This window comes from Canis lupus, chromosome 13 (genome assembly GCF_011100685.1).
Source record: "Canis lupus familiaris isolate Mischka breed German Shepherd chromosome 13, alternate assembly UU_Cfam_GSD_1.0, whole genome shotgun sequence".
NCBI lineage: Eukaryota > Metazoa > Chordata > Mammalia > Carnivora > Canidae > Canis > Canis lupus.
Genome location: NC_049234.1, coordinates 62,560,486 through 62,577,477, shown reverse-complemented (window position 1 = coordinate 62,577,477; position 16,992 = coordinate 62,560,486). Strand labels below are relative to the sequence as shown.

The 16,992-nt window shown below is 39.1% G+C and overlaps 1 protein-coding gene across 4 annotated transcripts in view; it reads left to right on the top strand.

Annotated features, from left to right (window-relative positions):
* Positions 1–16,992, top strand: part of ADAMTS3 (ADAM metallopeptidase with thrombospondin type 1 motif 3) — a 261,316-nt gene that overhangs the window by 21,898 nt on the left and 222,426 nt on the right. The window lies entirely within an intron of this gene.

Below are 16,992 nucleotides of genomic sequence, written 5' to 3'. Positions count from 1 at the left end.
TTTAGGCTTTATTTTTGCAGTCTTGTATTGCCTCTTGATGTCCTGTAGGGTTTTAAAAGACAGCACAGAAAGCTGAACAGAGCACATGTAGCAGGTCCCGAGTGTTCAAGTTGGACTCCATTAGATTAGGATCTATACGCTTGCATTTGGTGCTAGACCATATTCTGGGATTTGAAGGCATAAGGAATCGCTCAAATTCTTCTCATTCTATACAAAGGTTGGATAGATGTGAATTAATTAAGTCATTGAATAGGAAATAAAAAAGACGGTACTTTCTGGAAGATAAAGTTTAAAATATTCATTGAGAGAGCTTGATTCAGTATTACCAAGATAGAAAAGAACATAAATCAAATAAAGGGTATTGTTTTATAATACATTTAAATATATTGAGTATAAAACTTAAGTCACTATTATTTTTTAGTTTTATAGCATAAAAATTATGTACTTTCTATCTTTTCCATTAATATTTGAAATGTGGGATATTGGCTAGAAAATCAGTTTGAGGAAAATAAAAGGCAAGAAACTTATTTTAATGCATCATCACAGTGATTTTTACACCTTACCTAGCAATCAGTATTTTTCTTTCTGTACATGTCAAATTATCTGATCATAGATACAAGAACTCTGGGGCTATAGTAAGTTGTTATAAGGAAGAGGAAAATAGATATAAAGTCTGAATGAATGTTAATTATTAGGATTCTTTAATTTCTCACTTTTAAGATATGGTGTTAGCATCATGTGTCAATTGATATCGAGTATGTACGTATACTACACTACACTGCACCCTACAAGTTTTCATTTGTTCCAGGCTTTGATCCATTAATTGATTAATTAAACGATATTTGTAGGAACTAGTAATGGACCAAGTTCTGTGCTAGGCACTGTGAAGTGGTGGAAGGAGTAGTGGTAACCATCCTCATGCAGCTCAAAGATGTTAAATTTGCCATAGATTTAAGTGTCAAAATATCTGGCTTGTGTGTATGTATGTTAGAATCATGTTTAACTTGGAAAATTGGTAGTTAAGGGAAATATGTTTTGGAGATATGAATAGGACAGAGTTTTGAACCAGACATAAGTGACTGAGGCCTTCAGCTCCATCTGGGAAAATGGTAGGTTTGGCTTGTAGAGAAGGCAGTGCCGACTCTGTGGGTATGCTAAATGAAGCCTTTTTTAGAGTTTCAAGCTCACAGCAGGCATGTGCCAGGAGGAAGAGTGAAGATGATGGCAGGAAGAGCAGCAGCAAGCAGGGTTATGGGGAGCAAATCAACGAATTAGAGGAATAAACTGGGACTACTTTGCTAAGCTGGGAACAAATTCTTAGAATTGCAGAATTGCATTGAATGGGATAAATCCTTAAACAGATGAAGTGGGAAGTTTAATTGAAGGAAATGTAAATAAACTTGGCCGATTTGCTGATTACTAAGCCCCCTTTTCCCTTTAACTGGCTAGCTATATAGGGATTTAGGCTTGACCTTCTCGATCTTAGAAATGGAAGCAGGAACACTGAGATAACATAGATGCCTGAGGATTACCCTGATGGGCTCAAGCCGTTGCTCTAGAAGGGCTCTGGGATATTAATCAAATCCAAGTAGGTCTAGTAGAAAGTACAGCCTCTTTTGGCCTAAAGATACCAATGGAAAAATATCTGCCTAGCAAGTATGTAGTTAAATTTCCTGCTATGGAAGACAATGTCATTGAAGCTGTACCTGGATGGGAAGTCTAACCCTTTGGTTACATCAGTTTTGGATGGTTTTCCAGTGATTTGACTTTCTCCATGTGTTCTTTGAAGCTATTGCACATAAGAAACAGCCATAGGGACTTATGTTTCACCGTGGTGGGGAGTGGTTAATAGCAAGGCCTTCTCCCTGGGCAAAACTGCTTACATCTCTTTTATGTGACCTTGTGGTACGCCACGTGAATTTGAAATGGGAAGCACTCTCAGAATTAATTTGTAGTAAATAGAACGCTTTAATTAAATTTAAAAACAAGTGGTACTTCAAAGTGTGTCCACAGGCCCAGGCTTGTGAAAAGATAAATACCCAAAGTGAGACTATATATAGAAACTTTTATACCAATTTGACAATTACTGTATTTGCCCTGGGTTGAATAATTTAAAAAATGGGGTTGGTGTTTTGTTTTATGATTTTTTTTAAAAAAAGAATTTGTTTTATTAGAGAGGGAGAGCGTGTGAGAGAGTACAAGCAGGGGGAGTGGCAGAGGGAGAGGAAGAAGCCTCCACTGAGCAGGGAGCCTGATGTGGGGCTCAATCCCAAGATCCCAGAATCATGACCTGAGCCAAAGGCAGATGCTCAACCAACTGAATCACCCTGGCACTCCAGTTTTATCATTTTTACAATTAATTAAAATATTTATTTATTTATTTTAGAGAAAGAGAGTGTATTCGTGGGTGGAGGGAGGGGTAGAGGGAGAGGGAGAGAGAGAAATCCTCAAGCAGACTCCCCATTGGGCATGGAGCCAGACACAGGGCTCCATCCCAAGACCCTGAGATCATGATCTGAGCCAAAATCAAGAGTTGAACACTTAACTGATGGAGTCACCCTGGTGTCCCTCATTTTATTTTTCTAGTAATTAATTTCTTTTGAAAAATTTTTGTTTATTATTATTTTTTAAAGACTTTATTTATTTGAGAGAGAGGCAGAGAAAGACAGAGGGAGAGAGAGAGAGAGCATGAGCTAGGGGAGGGTGCACACTGAGGGGGACAAGCTGACTCCGTGCTGAGTGTGGAGCCAGATGTGGGGCTTGATTTCAGGACCCTGAGATCATGACTTTAGGTGAAACCAAGAGTTGGACAAGAGTTGGCTTAACCAACTGAGCCACCCAGACACCCCTCTAGTAATGAAATCCTGTTGTATCTTACAAAATAGTCCAAGATCAATTGGGAGAAAAGAAAAGTTTCCTCACCGCAGATAGTTTGAAAAGCAGGCAATCCCACTTAACTGTTTTTACCCCTATGGAATTGGATACTCGACTGAAGTAGTGAGATAGAGTCTACCTACCCCAGGGAACTGTGTAAAATGGTCGCGGGAAAGGTGCGCCTTAATATAGGTGTCCAAGAGGATATAAAGATGCCTCAAGTGACACATTCAGAGCCAATGTCTAGAATGTGACCTAGACATTAATATGCATGGTAACTAAAATATTATTCTCTGGGTTTCTGAAATCAGCATCAGAGTCTTCTGCACAAAGGAATCGACAATGATTCTTACCCAGTGTGGCCAAGAATGATTAATCTGTTCCTGTCTAGTATGATCTTTTCCTGTTCTTTGCAAGATAGTCATTTATGAGTGAGTGCTAATTCTTTCCCAATTACAGCTTTATTCTTGCTCTAGTCCATCCTACTTATAGGTGAGGACTACTGAGATGGTCAGTCACTGAATCATGCCTATTTTCCGAGAGCATCCAATCTAGAACAAAGTGCAGCTTCTCTAGACCTTCCCCCAAATTACCCAACTGAAGCCCAAGTCCTGTTCATAGGTTCTTTCTCACACTCTTTTACTGAAATGCCTGTGCTTCCCTCTGCTGTGCATTCTCCCTCCATGCAACATGTAATAAATCCAGCTTGTCCACTACAGATGTGCTGCTGGTGGTCTTTGGCTAGAGGGTGTTGACATGCTTTACCTCTCTGCTTCGACATTTCTGAAATTTCACACACTTCTTAGTGGGAAGACACTTCTGGCTGAGAATCCCAGCTGAAAATAGATTTCCTTATTCCACAGAGCCCTGGCATTTACTCTGTAACACCATTAAATCTCCCCTGCGAGCAGTGGCAGCTCACAATCATATTTTGTGGTCTATAAATGTGCCAAAATAAAGGGTTGTTTGGTTAGTAGGCTTTATTTCATGTATTTCATAACATAAGGAAACTAAATTTCTCTAGACTTGCTGGAACAATATTGCTCTGTTAATTCCCCTGGATTAGAATTAGAGGGAACTGCATGGGAGTGGAAGAGCCGACTGCTAATGGCTTTCCTGGGTTATTCCAGCTCAGTGATTTCCTTGTGGACTGATTTCATGATCAAGGGAGTCTATCTAGGACAGAAATTTTCAGCATTTTTGACATTTGGAATTCTTCCTTCAAATGAAATCACCAGGAGTTATCTAATAAAGCAATATACGAAATGGAGAAATTCAGGAAAGGCCTGCTTAAAATACAGATGGGAGAAACTCTTTCTCCTGGTGTCTCTTCCTCCTGCCTTGTTCTTATTCCAAATGACTTTTAGGCTCCTTGAGGCATTTCACAGGGATCTTCACTGTTAGGACGGGGCGTCTTCGAAGCTTGAGGTGAGCAATTTGGAAACTGTATATAGGACCTCTTTTTTGAAATATCTGATGGTCACATCTGGTTAATATTGGAGGTATTTTATCTTTCTTAGATTTGGGGCGTGGCCAAATGAAGTCTTTGGAGGACAACTGCAAACAAATATAAAGAACACAGCCTTAAGGTTCCCCTGCCTAGAGACTTTTGCTTTGGGATTTAGTCCCCTCAACTCTTGCCATGCCTATTTCAGTAAGTCTGGCTTCAGAGACTCTTTTAAAAAAGTCTGCTTAAAAAAGTATTATGACCTGGTGTGCCCAGGATTAAGAACATTTGACCAGTGATTGTAAATACAGCTCAATCTAGTAAAAGAAATGTTTGATACTGAAAATCGATACGAGTCTGTAGTTTTTTTTTATAGTGGATTTAGGAAAGAGGGTTTTTGAGGGCTGATCTTTAGATGTTGACATTTGAACATCTGCTTTTGTGAGAGGAGTCTGATTTGCTGAAGGCCCATCATCTCCCATGGAACATTTCCAAGAAAGGTGTCATGTATTTTATTGACAGGACAGGGGGAGATCTGTGTGTTTACGGTTTATATGCTGATTTCAGAGACTTTAGAAGGTTTGAGGAACAAAGGACTGGAAACCTTGTTTTCCCTCCAGGCACTTAAACTGGGCTATTTTAGCAGTGCAGGATTAGGAGCTCAAAGCCCCTAACCCTTTAATTTCCAGAAGTAGAAGGAAAAAAAAAAAAAGCAGTAGGCACTGGCCCCTTTCAAAATGAAGGATGGATCAAGTTCTCTATTCCATTGGTTTGGAGGGACTAGTATCATGACAGGCTAATTGCTTCTTTCCTGAGATTTGGTTAACCTGTGCCCTTTGGGAGCTGGAGTGTACCTACTTGTGTGTACCCAGGTCTGGGTGGTTGGGTCCATCTCCCACTCTGCCTCCTTTCTCAAATATATAGGTAGCCAGTACGTGCTTATCTGGGGGAAAGAGGCAAGGTTTGGCATAGTCCTTGATCATTTTCACATTTTGTATCTGATTTGCATAAGTTGAAAATCATACATATGTCAAGTTTTTCCCAATTTTTTTTGGCTTTATTTCTCTCGTGCGATTTAGTTGATCTTCTATGAAGAATATCCAAGGACGTGAGCTTGGAATAAAGTAGGAAGTGAAAAAAAAATCCATCAGAAGTGTTTTTAAATTTTGAAAATATTTCTTCATAATAGTGATTTTGTAGTTAATCTGTTATTCATGTTTATTTATGAATATCACCTGTACTGTGCTTTTTTTATATGGTTTATGTCTTTTTTTTATATGGTTTACATCATTTTGATTATGATTTGTTTCTATTATCTCCCTTAACTTTGGTATCATAAATTTTTAAGAATTAAGTTTAAAACTGGGTTAAAAATTGGGGAAAAATGTAAACATGATGCTGCAACTCTTTCTTGGATAGACATGGAAAAACAAAATAAACGGGGCAGCAGAAGTACTTTTTCTTTCTGCTGTCAGCTTGGCAAGTAATGCTTCTTCTTTCCAATGCCTTGATAACCCTGACTTCATTAAAACTCTGATACAAATTTTTCAGGATACCCAACACACGCTTTCAGAACTGTGAGAGTAGTGCTGACCACATCTTAAAATACCTTCTTCTTAGTAAATCGTCATAAAACAAGAACAAAAGGGTGCCTTGGTATTGATATGATACCCTTGTGCATAATCATGTTTTGAGGTCACAGAGTTCTTGTAAATTAAATCCAGCCTCAAAGTTCTCAACTGTCAAAACTGGGTTATTCTTAAAAACTGTGTTATTCTTACTGATCCAAGTTGAGAAAGCATTTTGAAGCACTAGGCTATATAAAGTGCTCTGCTATATTGATTGCTGTGGTAAATACTGAAGGTGAGTCAGGTATAACCTTGGTCTTACAAGGGCGCTGGAAATGAGGTGTGCAAAAGCAGACTGGAAGTACAAGGCAGAAAGTTTTATACGTTGTAAGCCTAGACCAGATGAGATGTGAGCGCTAAAACGGTGGACAGGTTGTTTCTGCCTGGAAGTATAGTAGGAGGCTTCCTGGAGGAAGTGATATTTGTGATTCAAGACATTTGAAAAGCAAACATTTATGTGAAAGTAATCCCCGGTGATGGTAGGGATGGGATGGGTGGGCGGAGGAGCCTCTGAAGAAGAGTCTTGGAGGTCTGCATGTGTCAGCCCTAAGAATGGAGGATGGGGAAAATTGATTTTATGAACTTTGTAACTTATATAACAAATACACAGGAGGGCCAGTGTTTACCTGAATATAGGACCAAATATACACAAGGGAGAGACGGAAAGAAGAATGAGCATACATCAGTGACTCTGTCATTGATATTAAGAGGCTTGCATGGGCATTCAGGATGCTCCAGGGATTCCTGTTCCTTTTTTTGGGGGGTGAGGGATTCCTGTTCCTTAATAATGTTGCTTTTCTTCATAGAAAAAAGTTTCTCTGAAGTCACAGGGCCTTTTCCTCTGGAGTTTAGGGAGGTTTTTTTCACAGTAACTTTTTTTCTAGAGTTTGTCCCCCCAGTTTTATCTTGTTATGAATTAGACTTTTACAAATCTCATTTTTCCCATCATCTAGATTCTTCAAGTTTGATCAGTGATTGTGCCATTTTGTAAACCTCCTGCTATGACTGTTATTCCACCTGGAATGTTTTCCTCACTTTCTTATTATATTTACTCTATGTTCATCTCTCTTCTTTCCATTCTCCAAGGAGTATTCCTGATGTCATTTTGGTGATATTTGTTTACAGTGCATTACTGTAAAGAAAGTAAAAAAAAAAAGTTGAGCATGAAGAGTAATTAGATCAGCTTTCCTTGACTCTCAAAGAATAAAACAAAATAACTGTCAATAGATGAATTAATTTTGATATTAAATTTCAATTTTGTGTCATTTATAGTGTTTGTACTCTGTAGCTATATATGTATCTGTATGTACAGAAATATATATTTATATGCATACATATATGCACACAAGCACATATATAAACACATATACACATATGCACATATGCATATGGCAAACCATAGAAAAGAATAAAGAATGGATGTTTAATTGAATACTTTGAGTCAAAGGCCAATGACAGAATTTGTTGTTAGGACATGGAGTTGGTGGCAGCGCTATATTGTTACATGTTTCTGTTGACAGCAAATCCCATGGTGATTCTCTTATCCCAAGCTACCTAAATATACTTGTCACAGTGTTGGTTGTTGAGAAGGAGGCCACAACATGAATTAAATTGTGTGTTTTTAACACTATTAGAAATACAAGGTGAACCAAAAAAAAAAACAATCAAAAAGTGAGATTGTAACCTACTATTATTAGGTTACAACAGTGAAATTGCAGAAGAGTTTGGGATATAAAAATCAATTGTACTTTTTGTCAAGGTAGTCAGGTTATGGGAATTTTTTGTCTCTAAAACAAAGGACTTTAATCACTCAGTGTTTTTTTTTTTAAATAATTATTTTCACGAGTTGATTAATTTTTGAGCAATACTGGACTACACTAAATGTATCAAGACATTATCATTAGTCTTATTGTGGTTTATGAGTCCTTTGATAAGTTCAGATCTTCCATAATTGTAATAAATTTCTCCAAATTCTAGTTTATTGATTGAAGAAACAGGGATATATAATTGCACTGAGGTCTAACTTTAGAGTTAGTAATGTAAATAAAATACATTATATATAGCCTGATAGGTTTTGAAAAGCATGATTAGGTCATTATAGCCTACTTTTTTTATAGCCTACTTTTATAAAATGTTTAGAAGATAGTAAATTTTGAGTTTTATAGTGAGAAAAATCAATAAACACCAATGAAAAGAAACACCAGCTAAACTATTTAGAGTTACGATACTTTGACAGAGTTCAGTGTGGGAAAGTGTAACTACTGTTGATGACGGAAGTCAGAACTTCTGTAAAACAGTTGAGGGGAATGGCTCATGGTGAGAGCGGGTAGGGTGTTTGTGTAGAATCAGACAAACTTAACTCCAGTTCCACTACCTACCAGCCTGGTGCCTAGGAAATTGGTGATTATTACTGCAGTCCTTTTCCTTCCTTTTTTTTCAACTTAAAATTATTTGTTCTTACTATTTTGTGATTAATAATAGTGATTAATAATAGTAATGATTAAGTTTGCAAAATAAGAAATACTGCAGCCTGTGACCTTATTTGTGGAAAATTCAGTCTTCTCTGAAGTAAATACCTTGGTGAAAATCCTATAATGTTCACATCGCCTTCTCCACCTGATGCAGGGCTCCTTTATCATCATCTCCAAGGGATACTCTAACCTCTGCTATCCTGAAGACTTCTAAAGATGGGAAACTCACTATTCTCCATCTTATTTATATATAGCTCTGCCATATATAGAAAGTTCTTTTTTTTTTTCTTTTTTTTTTTAAGATTTTATTTATTCATTCACGAGAGAGAGAGAGAGAGAGGCAGAGACACAGGCAAAGGGAAAGGCAGGCTCCACGCAGGGAGCCCGACGTGGGACTCGATCCCTGGTCTCCAGGATCATGTCTCGGGCTGAAGGCAGGCACCAAACTGCTGAGCCACCCAGGGATCCCCTACAAAGTTCTTTCTTAGGTTCTACTTAGAAATATGAAATGAAAACATTTTATTCCGTTTACTAGGTTCTTCGGAGTTGACAAAGATGTGGTAAGCATCTATGATTGACCTCTTTTCTTCTTATTATTGTAATACTTCTGTTTTATGCTATTGGCCACTCACTCAGGGTACCTACTACACAGCAAACTGCTTCAGAAAAATTTTCCTATATAGGTCTTACTCTGGCCAGAATGGAAGTAACTAGGCATAAGTCATAATTTTAACATTCCTCTCAGGCTTTTTGTTTTGGGAAAATATTTTAAATTATGAATCTCAGAGTGAGACTTTTCTTGGGGATAGTGATAGAGTTTTGTGGCATTAGGTGGTTATAATAGTTTTTCAGTCTTACCAACCTCATTCATTTCGTATCTCTTTCATCAGGCAATGGTGGTCAATATGCCCTCATATTTATTTATTTTTTTTCCAGTCTGGAGTGTTCCTTTAAAAAAATCCAGCAAAGAGTATGCTTTTTCTACGACTTGGTGGAAGCAATTGAGGGGAATGGGAATTAAGGTGGCATGGTGGGTTCCTAACTCTAACTATGAGAAAGTGCGTTTTTAAACTTATTATTGCATTTAGTGCATTATTGAAGTAGACTTTTGGGGTCATGGTGAATTTTTGATTAGTTGATGGTACTTTCCAACTTCAATTTAAAATGTAAGAAATTTCCTGTCTGGTGATGTCCCTAAAAGTGAAAGATTGTTATAGATTGAGAGGACCATGCTATTAAAGGCTAAGGTGTCATATGATCAGAGAGGGACCCAGTCTGAGCATGCGAAGCCCAAGAGAAAATGAAGAACAGCACTTAGTGAGAGATTCTGCAAATGTTAGCAACCCAAACACAGTGGGAAAAGTTTCATTTAGCATTATCTGTGAAACAGGATGCTTTTAACATAGTGATTAGGATCTTGGGGTAATAATTCCTTTAAGCTTGCAGGATACTTGATCTTAGGAGTGCCAGTATTTCCTGCCTTCCTGCTTGGTTTCATACAGTCCTTTATTTTTCATACCTGGCTCTGAGGATGCTATTAACTTGCTGCCAGGACAAGAAAACAGATCAAAAAGAGTGATGTGGATCCAGATATAATTAAGTCACTGTGAGATCTCCGTCTCTGTTTGGCCAGCCATATGTCATTGTTACCTTTGACTTCAACTGTGGTAACTTTGACTTAAATTCAGCATGATGATGTAAGATTCCGAATCATATTGGTCCTAGACTCTAACAATGGACCTAAAATTTTCAGAGGAGGCCTCTTTATATATGCTGTGCTTGGAAAAATTTTTGAAATATGTGCCTCTAGCAGAATGTTTTAAAATTAGGGTTATGTTTATGGAGCTCATTATTACTCCCTCCCATAGGGGTTTGGATTAGACTGCTAATTCTTTTTGTTCCACCTGTTGGACCTTATGTCTTCAAATATCATGTAAACCAAACTGTTTTATTAAGTAATAAATCATTTTTCCTATCTGTTTATAATAAAAACATACAAAAATGCTGGTCAGATTGCCAATGAGTACAACTTACTCATTGCTCTATACCTATTGGTGATGATCTCTTAGGCCCATTAGCATTTTGTTCAGCCTTATGACATAGTGATAGTCATTTCCAGATTTCCATTACTGCTTCCACTGGTTCGTACAGGCCCAGGGATCTAAAATTAGGAAATTGTTGACTGTAATCTTTCTGAGATTCATTTAAGGATTGCTGTTCTATGACTCTATATAAGTTTTTATGCATTCCTGGTCAAGAAAGAAATCAAAGCATCATACTTGACCATTACTCATAAATCATGGTCTGGGGTGGAAGTTGCGTGTATGAGTGTCGCTTTTCCAAATGTTGAGATATGGCTACTTTCTACTAATGTTTTTCTACTTACTTTTTAAGAATTAATTTTTTAAAAAAGATTTATTTATTCATGAGAGACCGAGAGAGAGACAGAGACAGAGACAGAGAAACAGAGACATAGGCAGAGGGAGAAGCAGGGTCACTGCAGGGAGCCCCGATGTGGGACTCCATCCCGGATTCCGGGATCACACCCTGAGCCAAAGGCAGATGCTCAGAGCCACTCAGGCATCCCTAAGGATTAATTTTTAATCCACTATGACAAAGTCTTGCATTCTTGAAGGCTCTAAGGAACTCAAATATTACAACCCAGGCTATTACAGTTTTGGGAGATGTTTCACCTTGACTCCCAATAAAATGTGGAAATAAGAGTAATATGCATATACACATACATCTATAAATGTGTGTGTGTGTGTTGTGTGTGTATATATATCTCCACTCTATTGGTGTAGACTTTCCCTGGAAGAACTCCTCACATGTTACATTTGAGGAATATGCAGCGGAAGTGGAGAATCATCGTTCTCCTCAAGAGGCCTCTAAGCTTAGCAGGCACCAGCTTCTCCTAGACAGCTTCTTAAAACAGATCGCTAGGTGCTGCCTCAGTTTCTGATTTAGTAGTTGGTAGAGGGGCCTGATGGAAGTATGCATTTCTAAGTTTTCAGTTAGTGCCAGACTCCATAACACAACTGTTTCTTGTTTGTGCACAATGATACTGGTTACTGGTTCTTCCCAGCTGACCTGCTTCTCTGGTAAGGAATTTTAACTTCTTCTTCTTCTTATTTTTAATCATAGTACTGCCTTGGCCCTTGCCCACTGCCCAGTCATAATCCCAGCCAGTTTGACTCAGGACAGGTCAGTCCCAGTTCCAGATTGGAGGAACTGTACACAGCTACAACTTCCTGTCTCGGTCCTCTTGCCTGGGGGCTCTATGTCCTTTGGAAGCACCAGTGAATGCCATCCCCAGGCCATATTCTGGCAGAATAAAGAAACTGTATGAGTATGGACAAGCCACTTAATATGTCTGACCTTTGGATTTCTTCTTTTATTCCTGTAAAGATTTCCTAATGGTAGGTGGAACTCTAAAGTGGCTACTTGTAAGTTATTCAGCAGCCAATAGTCATAAGAAATGCTTGTGAGGTTCTGAAGTCACTTTGCTTTCAAGAACTGGGGGGTGGGGGTATGCCATGAAGCAACACAGAGGCCTTAAGATCTTCAACTGTCCTGTGCTTTAACAGTCTGGGACCATGTCTCTCCTCGGTTTCCATGAGTCAACTGTGTCCTCTGTCCATACACCAGCTATACCAGCTCTGTGCTTTACCCACCCTCTTCTGTATCTACACTTTCGACTTAGATGATCTCATCTGATTTTATGGCTTTAAATATCATCTATACAGTGATGGCTCCATATGCATACCTGACCTCTCCTCTGCATTCCGGGCTTGTCTGTATATCCTGCTGCCTATTCAGCATCTCAGTTGGATGCCTATAGCCATCTTAGATTTAAAAAGACTAAAGATCAATACTTGATAGCTATGCATGCCTGCATGTTTTTCTCCAGAAAGTCTGGGCAACTATTTCTTAGGCCAAAAACCTGGGCTTATGTTGGATTCCTTTTCTTTCCTCATCTCTCCCAAAAAAAAAATCCATAGTCTTAAGATTTTTCTATAAAATATGTTCTGAATCTGCTTATTAAATCTTCAGTGCTACAACTTTGGTTAGTATAGTGACCTCCTAACTGGTCTTTTTGTTCTATTTTGCCCCTCTTCACTCTTTATATAGGAGCTGAAGTGAACCTACTAAATTTGATGAACGTTGCTTAAAAGCCTTTAGTTACTTCACCTTAAAATTTGAACTTATTACCATAACATTTAAGACCCCATGTTAGTAGTTTCAGTAATCATTGTGTACTGTAATCATCTAAAGAGCCTAAAAGAAAATATAGATACCTAGACACCAAGCCCAGAGATACAGATTCATCAACTCTGGGGTAAGATAAGTAAATTAAATGCTGGTTCAGATGATTCTAATATGCAGCTGGGTTGGAGAATCATTGTTCTTTCTAAGGGGTCTCTAACCACAGTGGGCATGGGATTCTTAGGGAGGACTTGTCAGAATACAGATTTCTGGGTGCCACCTGGGGTTTCTGACTCAGTAGGTCTGCATAGGAGCCTGACAGTTTGCTTTCTTAACAAGTTCCCAGGTGACACTACGCTTTGAGAACCAGTGTTCTATAAAAATCTAATCTCAGAATACTTTGATAGTCCCTTGTTCACTGTATTTCAGCCACACTGGTCTTCCTTTTGTTTTTTTAAACAATCTAAATTTTCCTCATCTCTGGCCTTTTGAAATGCTGCTTTTTTTTTTTTTTCATGCTCAGAATATTCTATCCTTTTCATCATTTTGAATGTTAACTTAAATTCCATATCCTCAAAAAAGGATTTTCCTGGCCATTTTTAGCTAAAACAGCAGCCTTAGTCACTCTACAGTATATCAGTGTTCTAAATCTTATTTGTATCCATTATTGACACTTCAAACTTATCTTTTTTTAAAAAAATATATGTTATTTATTTTTCTACTTATTTAGAGAGCATGAGGGGAGAGACGGAGGGAGAGAGAGACAGAGAATCCCAAGCAGACTCCTTGCTAAGCACAGAGCCCAACATGGGGTTCAATCCACAAGCCAGAGATCATGACCTGAGCTGAAATCAAGAGTTGGACTCTCTACCAACTGAGCCATCCAGTAGCCCCATGTCTCAAATTTATCTTGAATTTATTTTGTACATTTATTGTTGAGAGGGCAAAGGTTTCTTTACTGAGGATAGAAACACTTTCCTCTGGGTCTTTAACAATGCTTGGTACACAGTATGTGCTCAAAAAAAATCAATATTGATAGAGTGAATGGTATAAATATCGGAATGGGGAATTGAATACCATTTTTGAAAGGCGAATTATAGATATTTCTTTAATGTGTTTAGAATTCCCTTTGTGTAACTTTCGCAAATGAAGAGAATGCTATGAACTTCAAAGTTTAAGAATCCTAAGATTTCATATAAATCAACTCTACCCTTCTGATCAGTATTTTAGTGCCGTGGTTTTCATAACTAAGCTTTTTTTTCCCCTGCTCTCATTTTCTCTCTCCTCTTCTTTTACGTATAAACTAGTGAAGAGGCAACATCATCCTGACCCAAACCCACACATAAATTTATAGTAGAAGTATAATATGTCTCTTAAATTAATTTACTCCTGTTAAGCAACAGGAATAGACACAAGTCAGCATGGCAACTTGTTGCTTTAAAAAAGATATAATTTTTAAAAAGACATTATGAAAATATTATTCTTTGGATAAATTCCTTGGAAGAAAACAAAATATGCTCATATACTGACTTTCCAGGCAATGCTGTTACTATAGCAACCTGTAGTTCTCCTTTTTGTGTGCTGGTCACACATAGATTATCTCTTTAATGCCTTTTTCCCCTGTGCTGAACTAGAAACTCCACGAGCGTTGGAACTGTGTCTGTAATGCTTCCTCCTGTTATCCATAAAACCAGGCACCATTCCTGATATATAGTAGGTGTACAGTAAGTATCTGATGACTTCTCGAATGAATGAGAAGAGGGAAGGTAAGTTCCATGGCTCTATGATCTGCTTACTGTCACCTTCCAGGGTTCATGAACCTTAATGGGTTAAGTGCATCCTCTGTGTAGAATCTCTCTCTGTCCTTCCCCTTTGGTACCCAGAACTCTGCTTTGTAACTTTTCATTTCTTTTTGTGGTTTCTCCTTGATGGAATGTTATAAAGATTCTCAAGCCAAGTACAAAAAGCCACACCTCTTCAGTTTCTTGGATGGTTTGACTTCTTTCAGGCAAGTACTAGTTTTTCCAATTTTTGTCTCTTGGTAACTCCCAGAACTATATTCCTGTGAGTGAATTCTCTTTCTTTGTGCTTCTTAGGAGGGAACAAATAGATCTATTGATATCTGGCTAACTCATTCATTCATTCAATAAGTATTTATTGAGCATTAACTGTGTGCTATGTACTTTCAGTGCTAGAGATGCAACAAGAAGCAGAAGCAGGCAGGTACTTGCTCCCCTTGGAGTTTATCTTAGGTAGAATGGGAAATAGAGACATTATTTTTTAAAGCCACCCAACTGAGGAAATAAAGAGAGAAAGGAAAGGGACACTGTTTTATGAAGAAGGTCATAAAGTCATCAGACCCAGGCTAGGGGTCAGGGAAGGTTTCCCAGAAATAGTAAATAAGCTGAATTTTAAAACATGAATAGGAATTCCCTAGATCGAATGCTCGATGGGCACATTTTATGAAGTAAGAAGATAAGGAGACTGAGGGGGCAGATTATCAGAGTTGGTGGAGATGAACTTTGACTTCCAGAAGAAAACTGATCTGTCACAGTAGTCTTTCTGAGCTACCATAGATGTTTTATCGTAATACTAATATTAGTTAAAGTCTCTGAGCACTGACTCTGTGTGCCAGGTGTAGATCTGTCCTTTATAGGAATTATCTTAATCCTGACAACGGTTCCTGTTAATGGATTAGGAGTCCAGAGAAATGTCTTGCTCTTGTCTCATGGCAGACCTGAATACCTGCATTCAGAACCTTCGATTGTTACCTAATCCTGGTTCCCAGTGGATATTCTTAATATTTATATACACACACATAATTTTATATACACACTTATCATTAGTATATTTTGATGTTGCAGATTGAATCTAGGCATTTGAAATCAAGCAACTTAACTGTGAAAAAGTTCCTAGATGGGATAGATGAGTACTAGTAATTACTAAATGGCACTGAGCTGTTTCCTATCAAATTTGGGTGCCAGGGGATCCCTGGGTGGCTCAGCAGTTTAGTGCCTGCCTTCAGCCCAGGGCGTGAGCCTGGAGTCCCGGGATCGAGTCCCACATCAGGCTCCTTGCTTGGAGCCTGCTTCTCCCTCTGCCTGTGTCTCTGCCTCTCTCTCTCTCTCTCTCTCTCACTCACTCTCTCTCTGTGTCTCATGAATAAATAAATAACAAATCTAAAAAAAAAAAAAAATTTGGGTGCCAAACCACAGCAGGTGAGCGAATTCATTAGGGCAAGTGAAAATCTGCGTCCAGCCTTATCCTCTACCACTAAAGCTGCTCATCTCCATTCACAGTAGCTGCTTATAGCTTTAAATAGCATGTCCCGGACTCTTTCTGCCAACTCTTCTCAAGCCAGCCAGGGTTACCGTGGGGCCAGGGTTGCATGGACGATGCGGTCTGTGCGAGGCCAGGGAAGGGGTTAGTGAATTGGCCAGCTGCCTGGGCACTGGTGTAGGGAAGCCATGGAGCAGTGCAGCAATTTCCTGCTTGGGGTGAAGCCCTAGAAGACTGGTGCTGGCTAAGCCCAGACTCTTAAATTCTTTCATGATAACTCACTGACCCCCTCCTGCACCCCCATGTTTCTCTTAGGGGGGAATGGTTTGTGCTCTTCACAAGTACATGGGGATGATTTAGGGGGATTAAAAAGTCACCGGCAATCCCTGGGTGGCTCAGCGGTTTGGCACCTGCCTCTGGCCCAGGGCGTGATCCTGGAGCCCCGGGACTGAGTCCCACGTCGGGCTCCCCGCGTGGGGCCTGCTTCTCCTCTGCCTGTGTCTTTGCCTCGAGAATTCATGAGAGACACACAGAGCGAGGCAGAGACACAGGCAGAGGGAGAAGCAGGCTCCATGCAGGGAGCCCGACGTGGGACTAGATCCCGGGACCCCAGGATCACGCCCTGGGCCAGAGGCAGGCGCCAAACCGCTGAGCCACCCAGGGATCCCAAATGAAATCTTAAAAAAAAAAAAAAAAAGTCGCCTACACAGCACTCCCAGCTCAGAGTCATTTTGCCTGTAATTTATACTAACAGTATCCTGGAGAATAGCATACTCTCTAGCTATGAGTTTTTAGCATAGATTACACCACATTAGGAGCTGAGCAAACCTGCTCCTGAAGAACAGTGAGAGGATGGCAGGAAGGACAAGTGAGGGGTCCTGTGACCATGAAGTACATGTTAGGGAGGCCGTGAAGGCTGGAGCAATGCATGGGAAAATAGACTGTCAGGAAGGACATGAAGACAAGAAAAAGGCCACATATTTTCTGTTCTTCACAGTTTTACTTAAGTCTGTTCTTGACTTGGCCCATTTCCCTTTCTTTGCAGAGTGAGGGCAAAAGAAAGTCAGAAAACTTATTCCTCCAACTT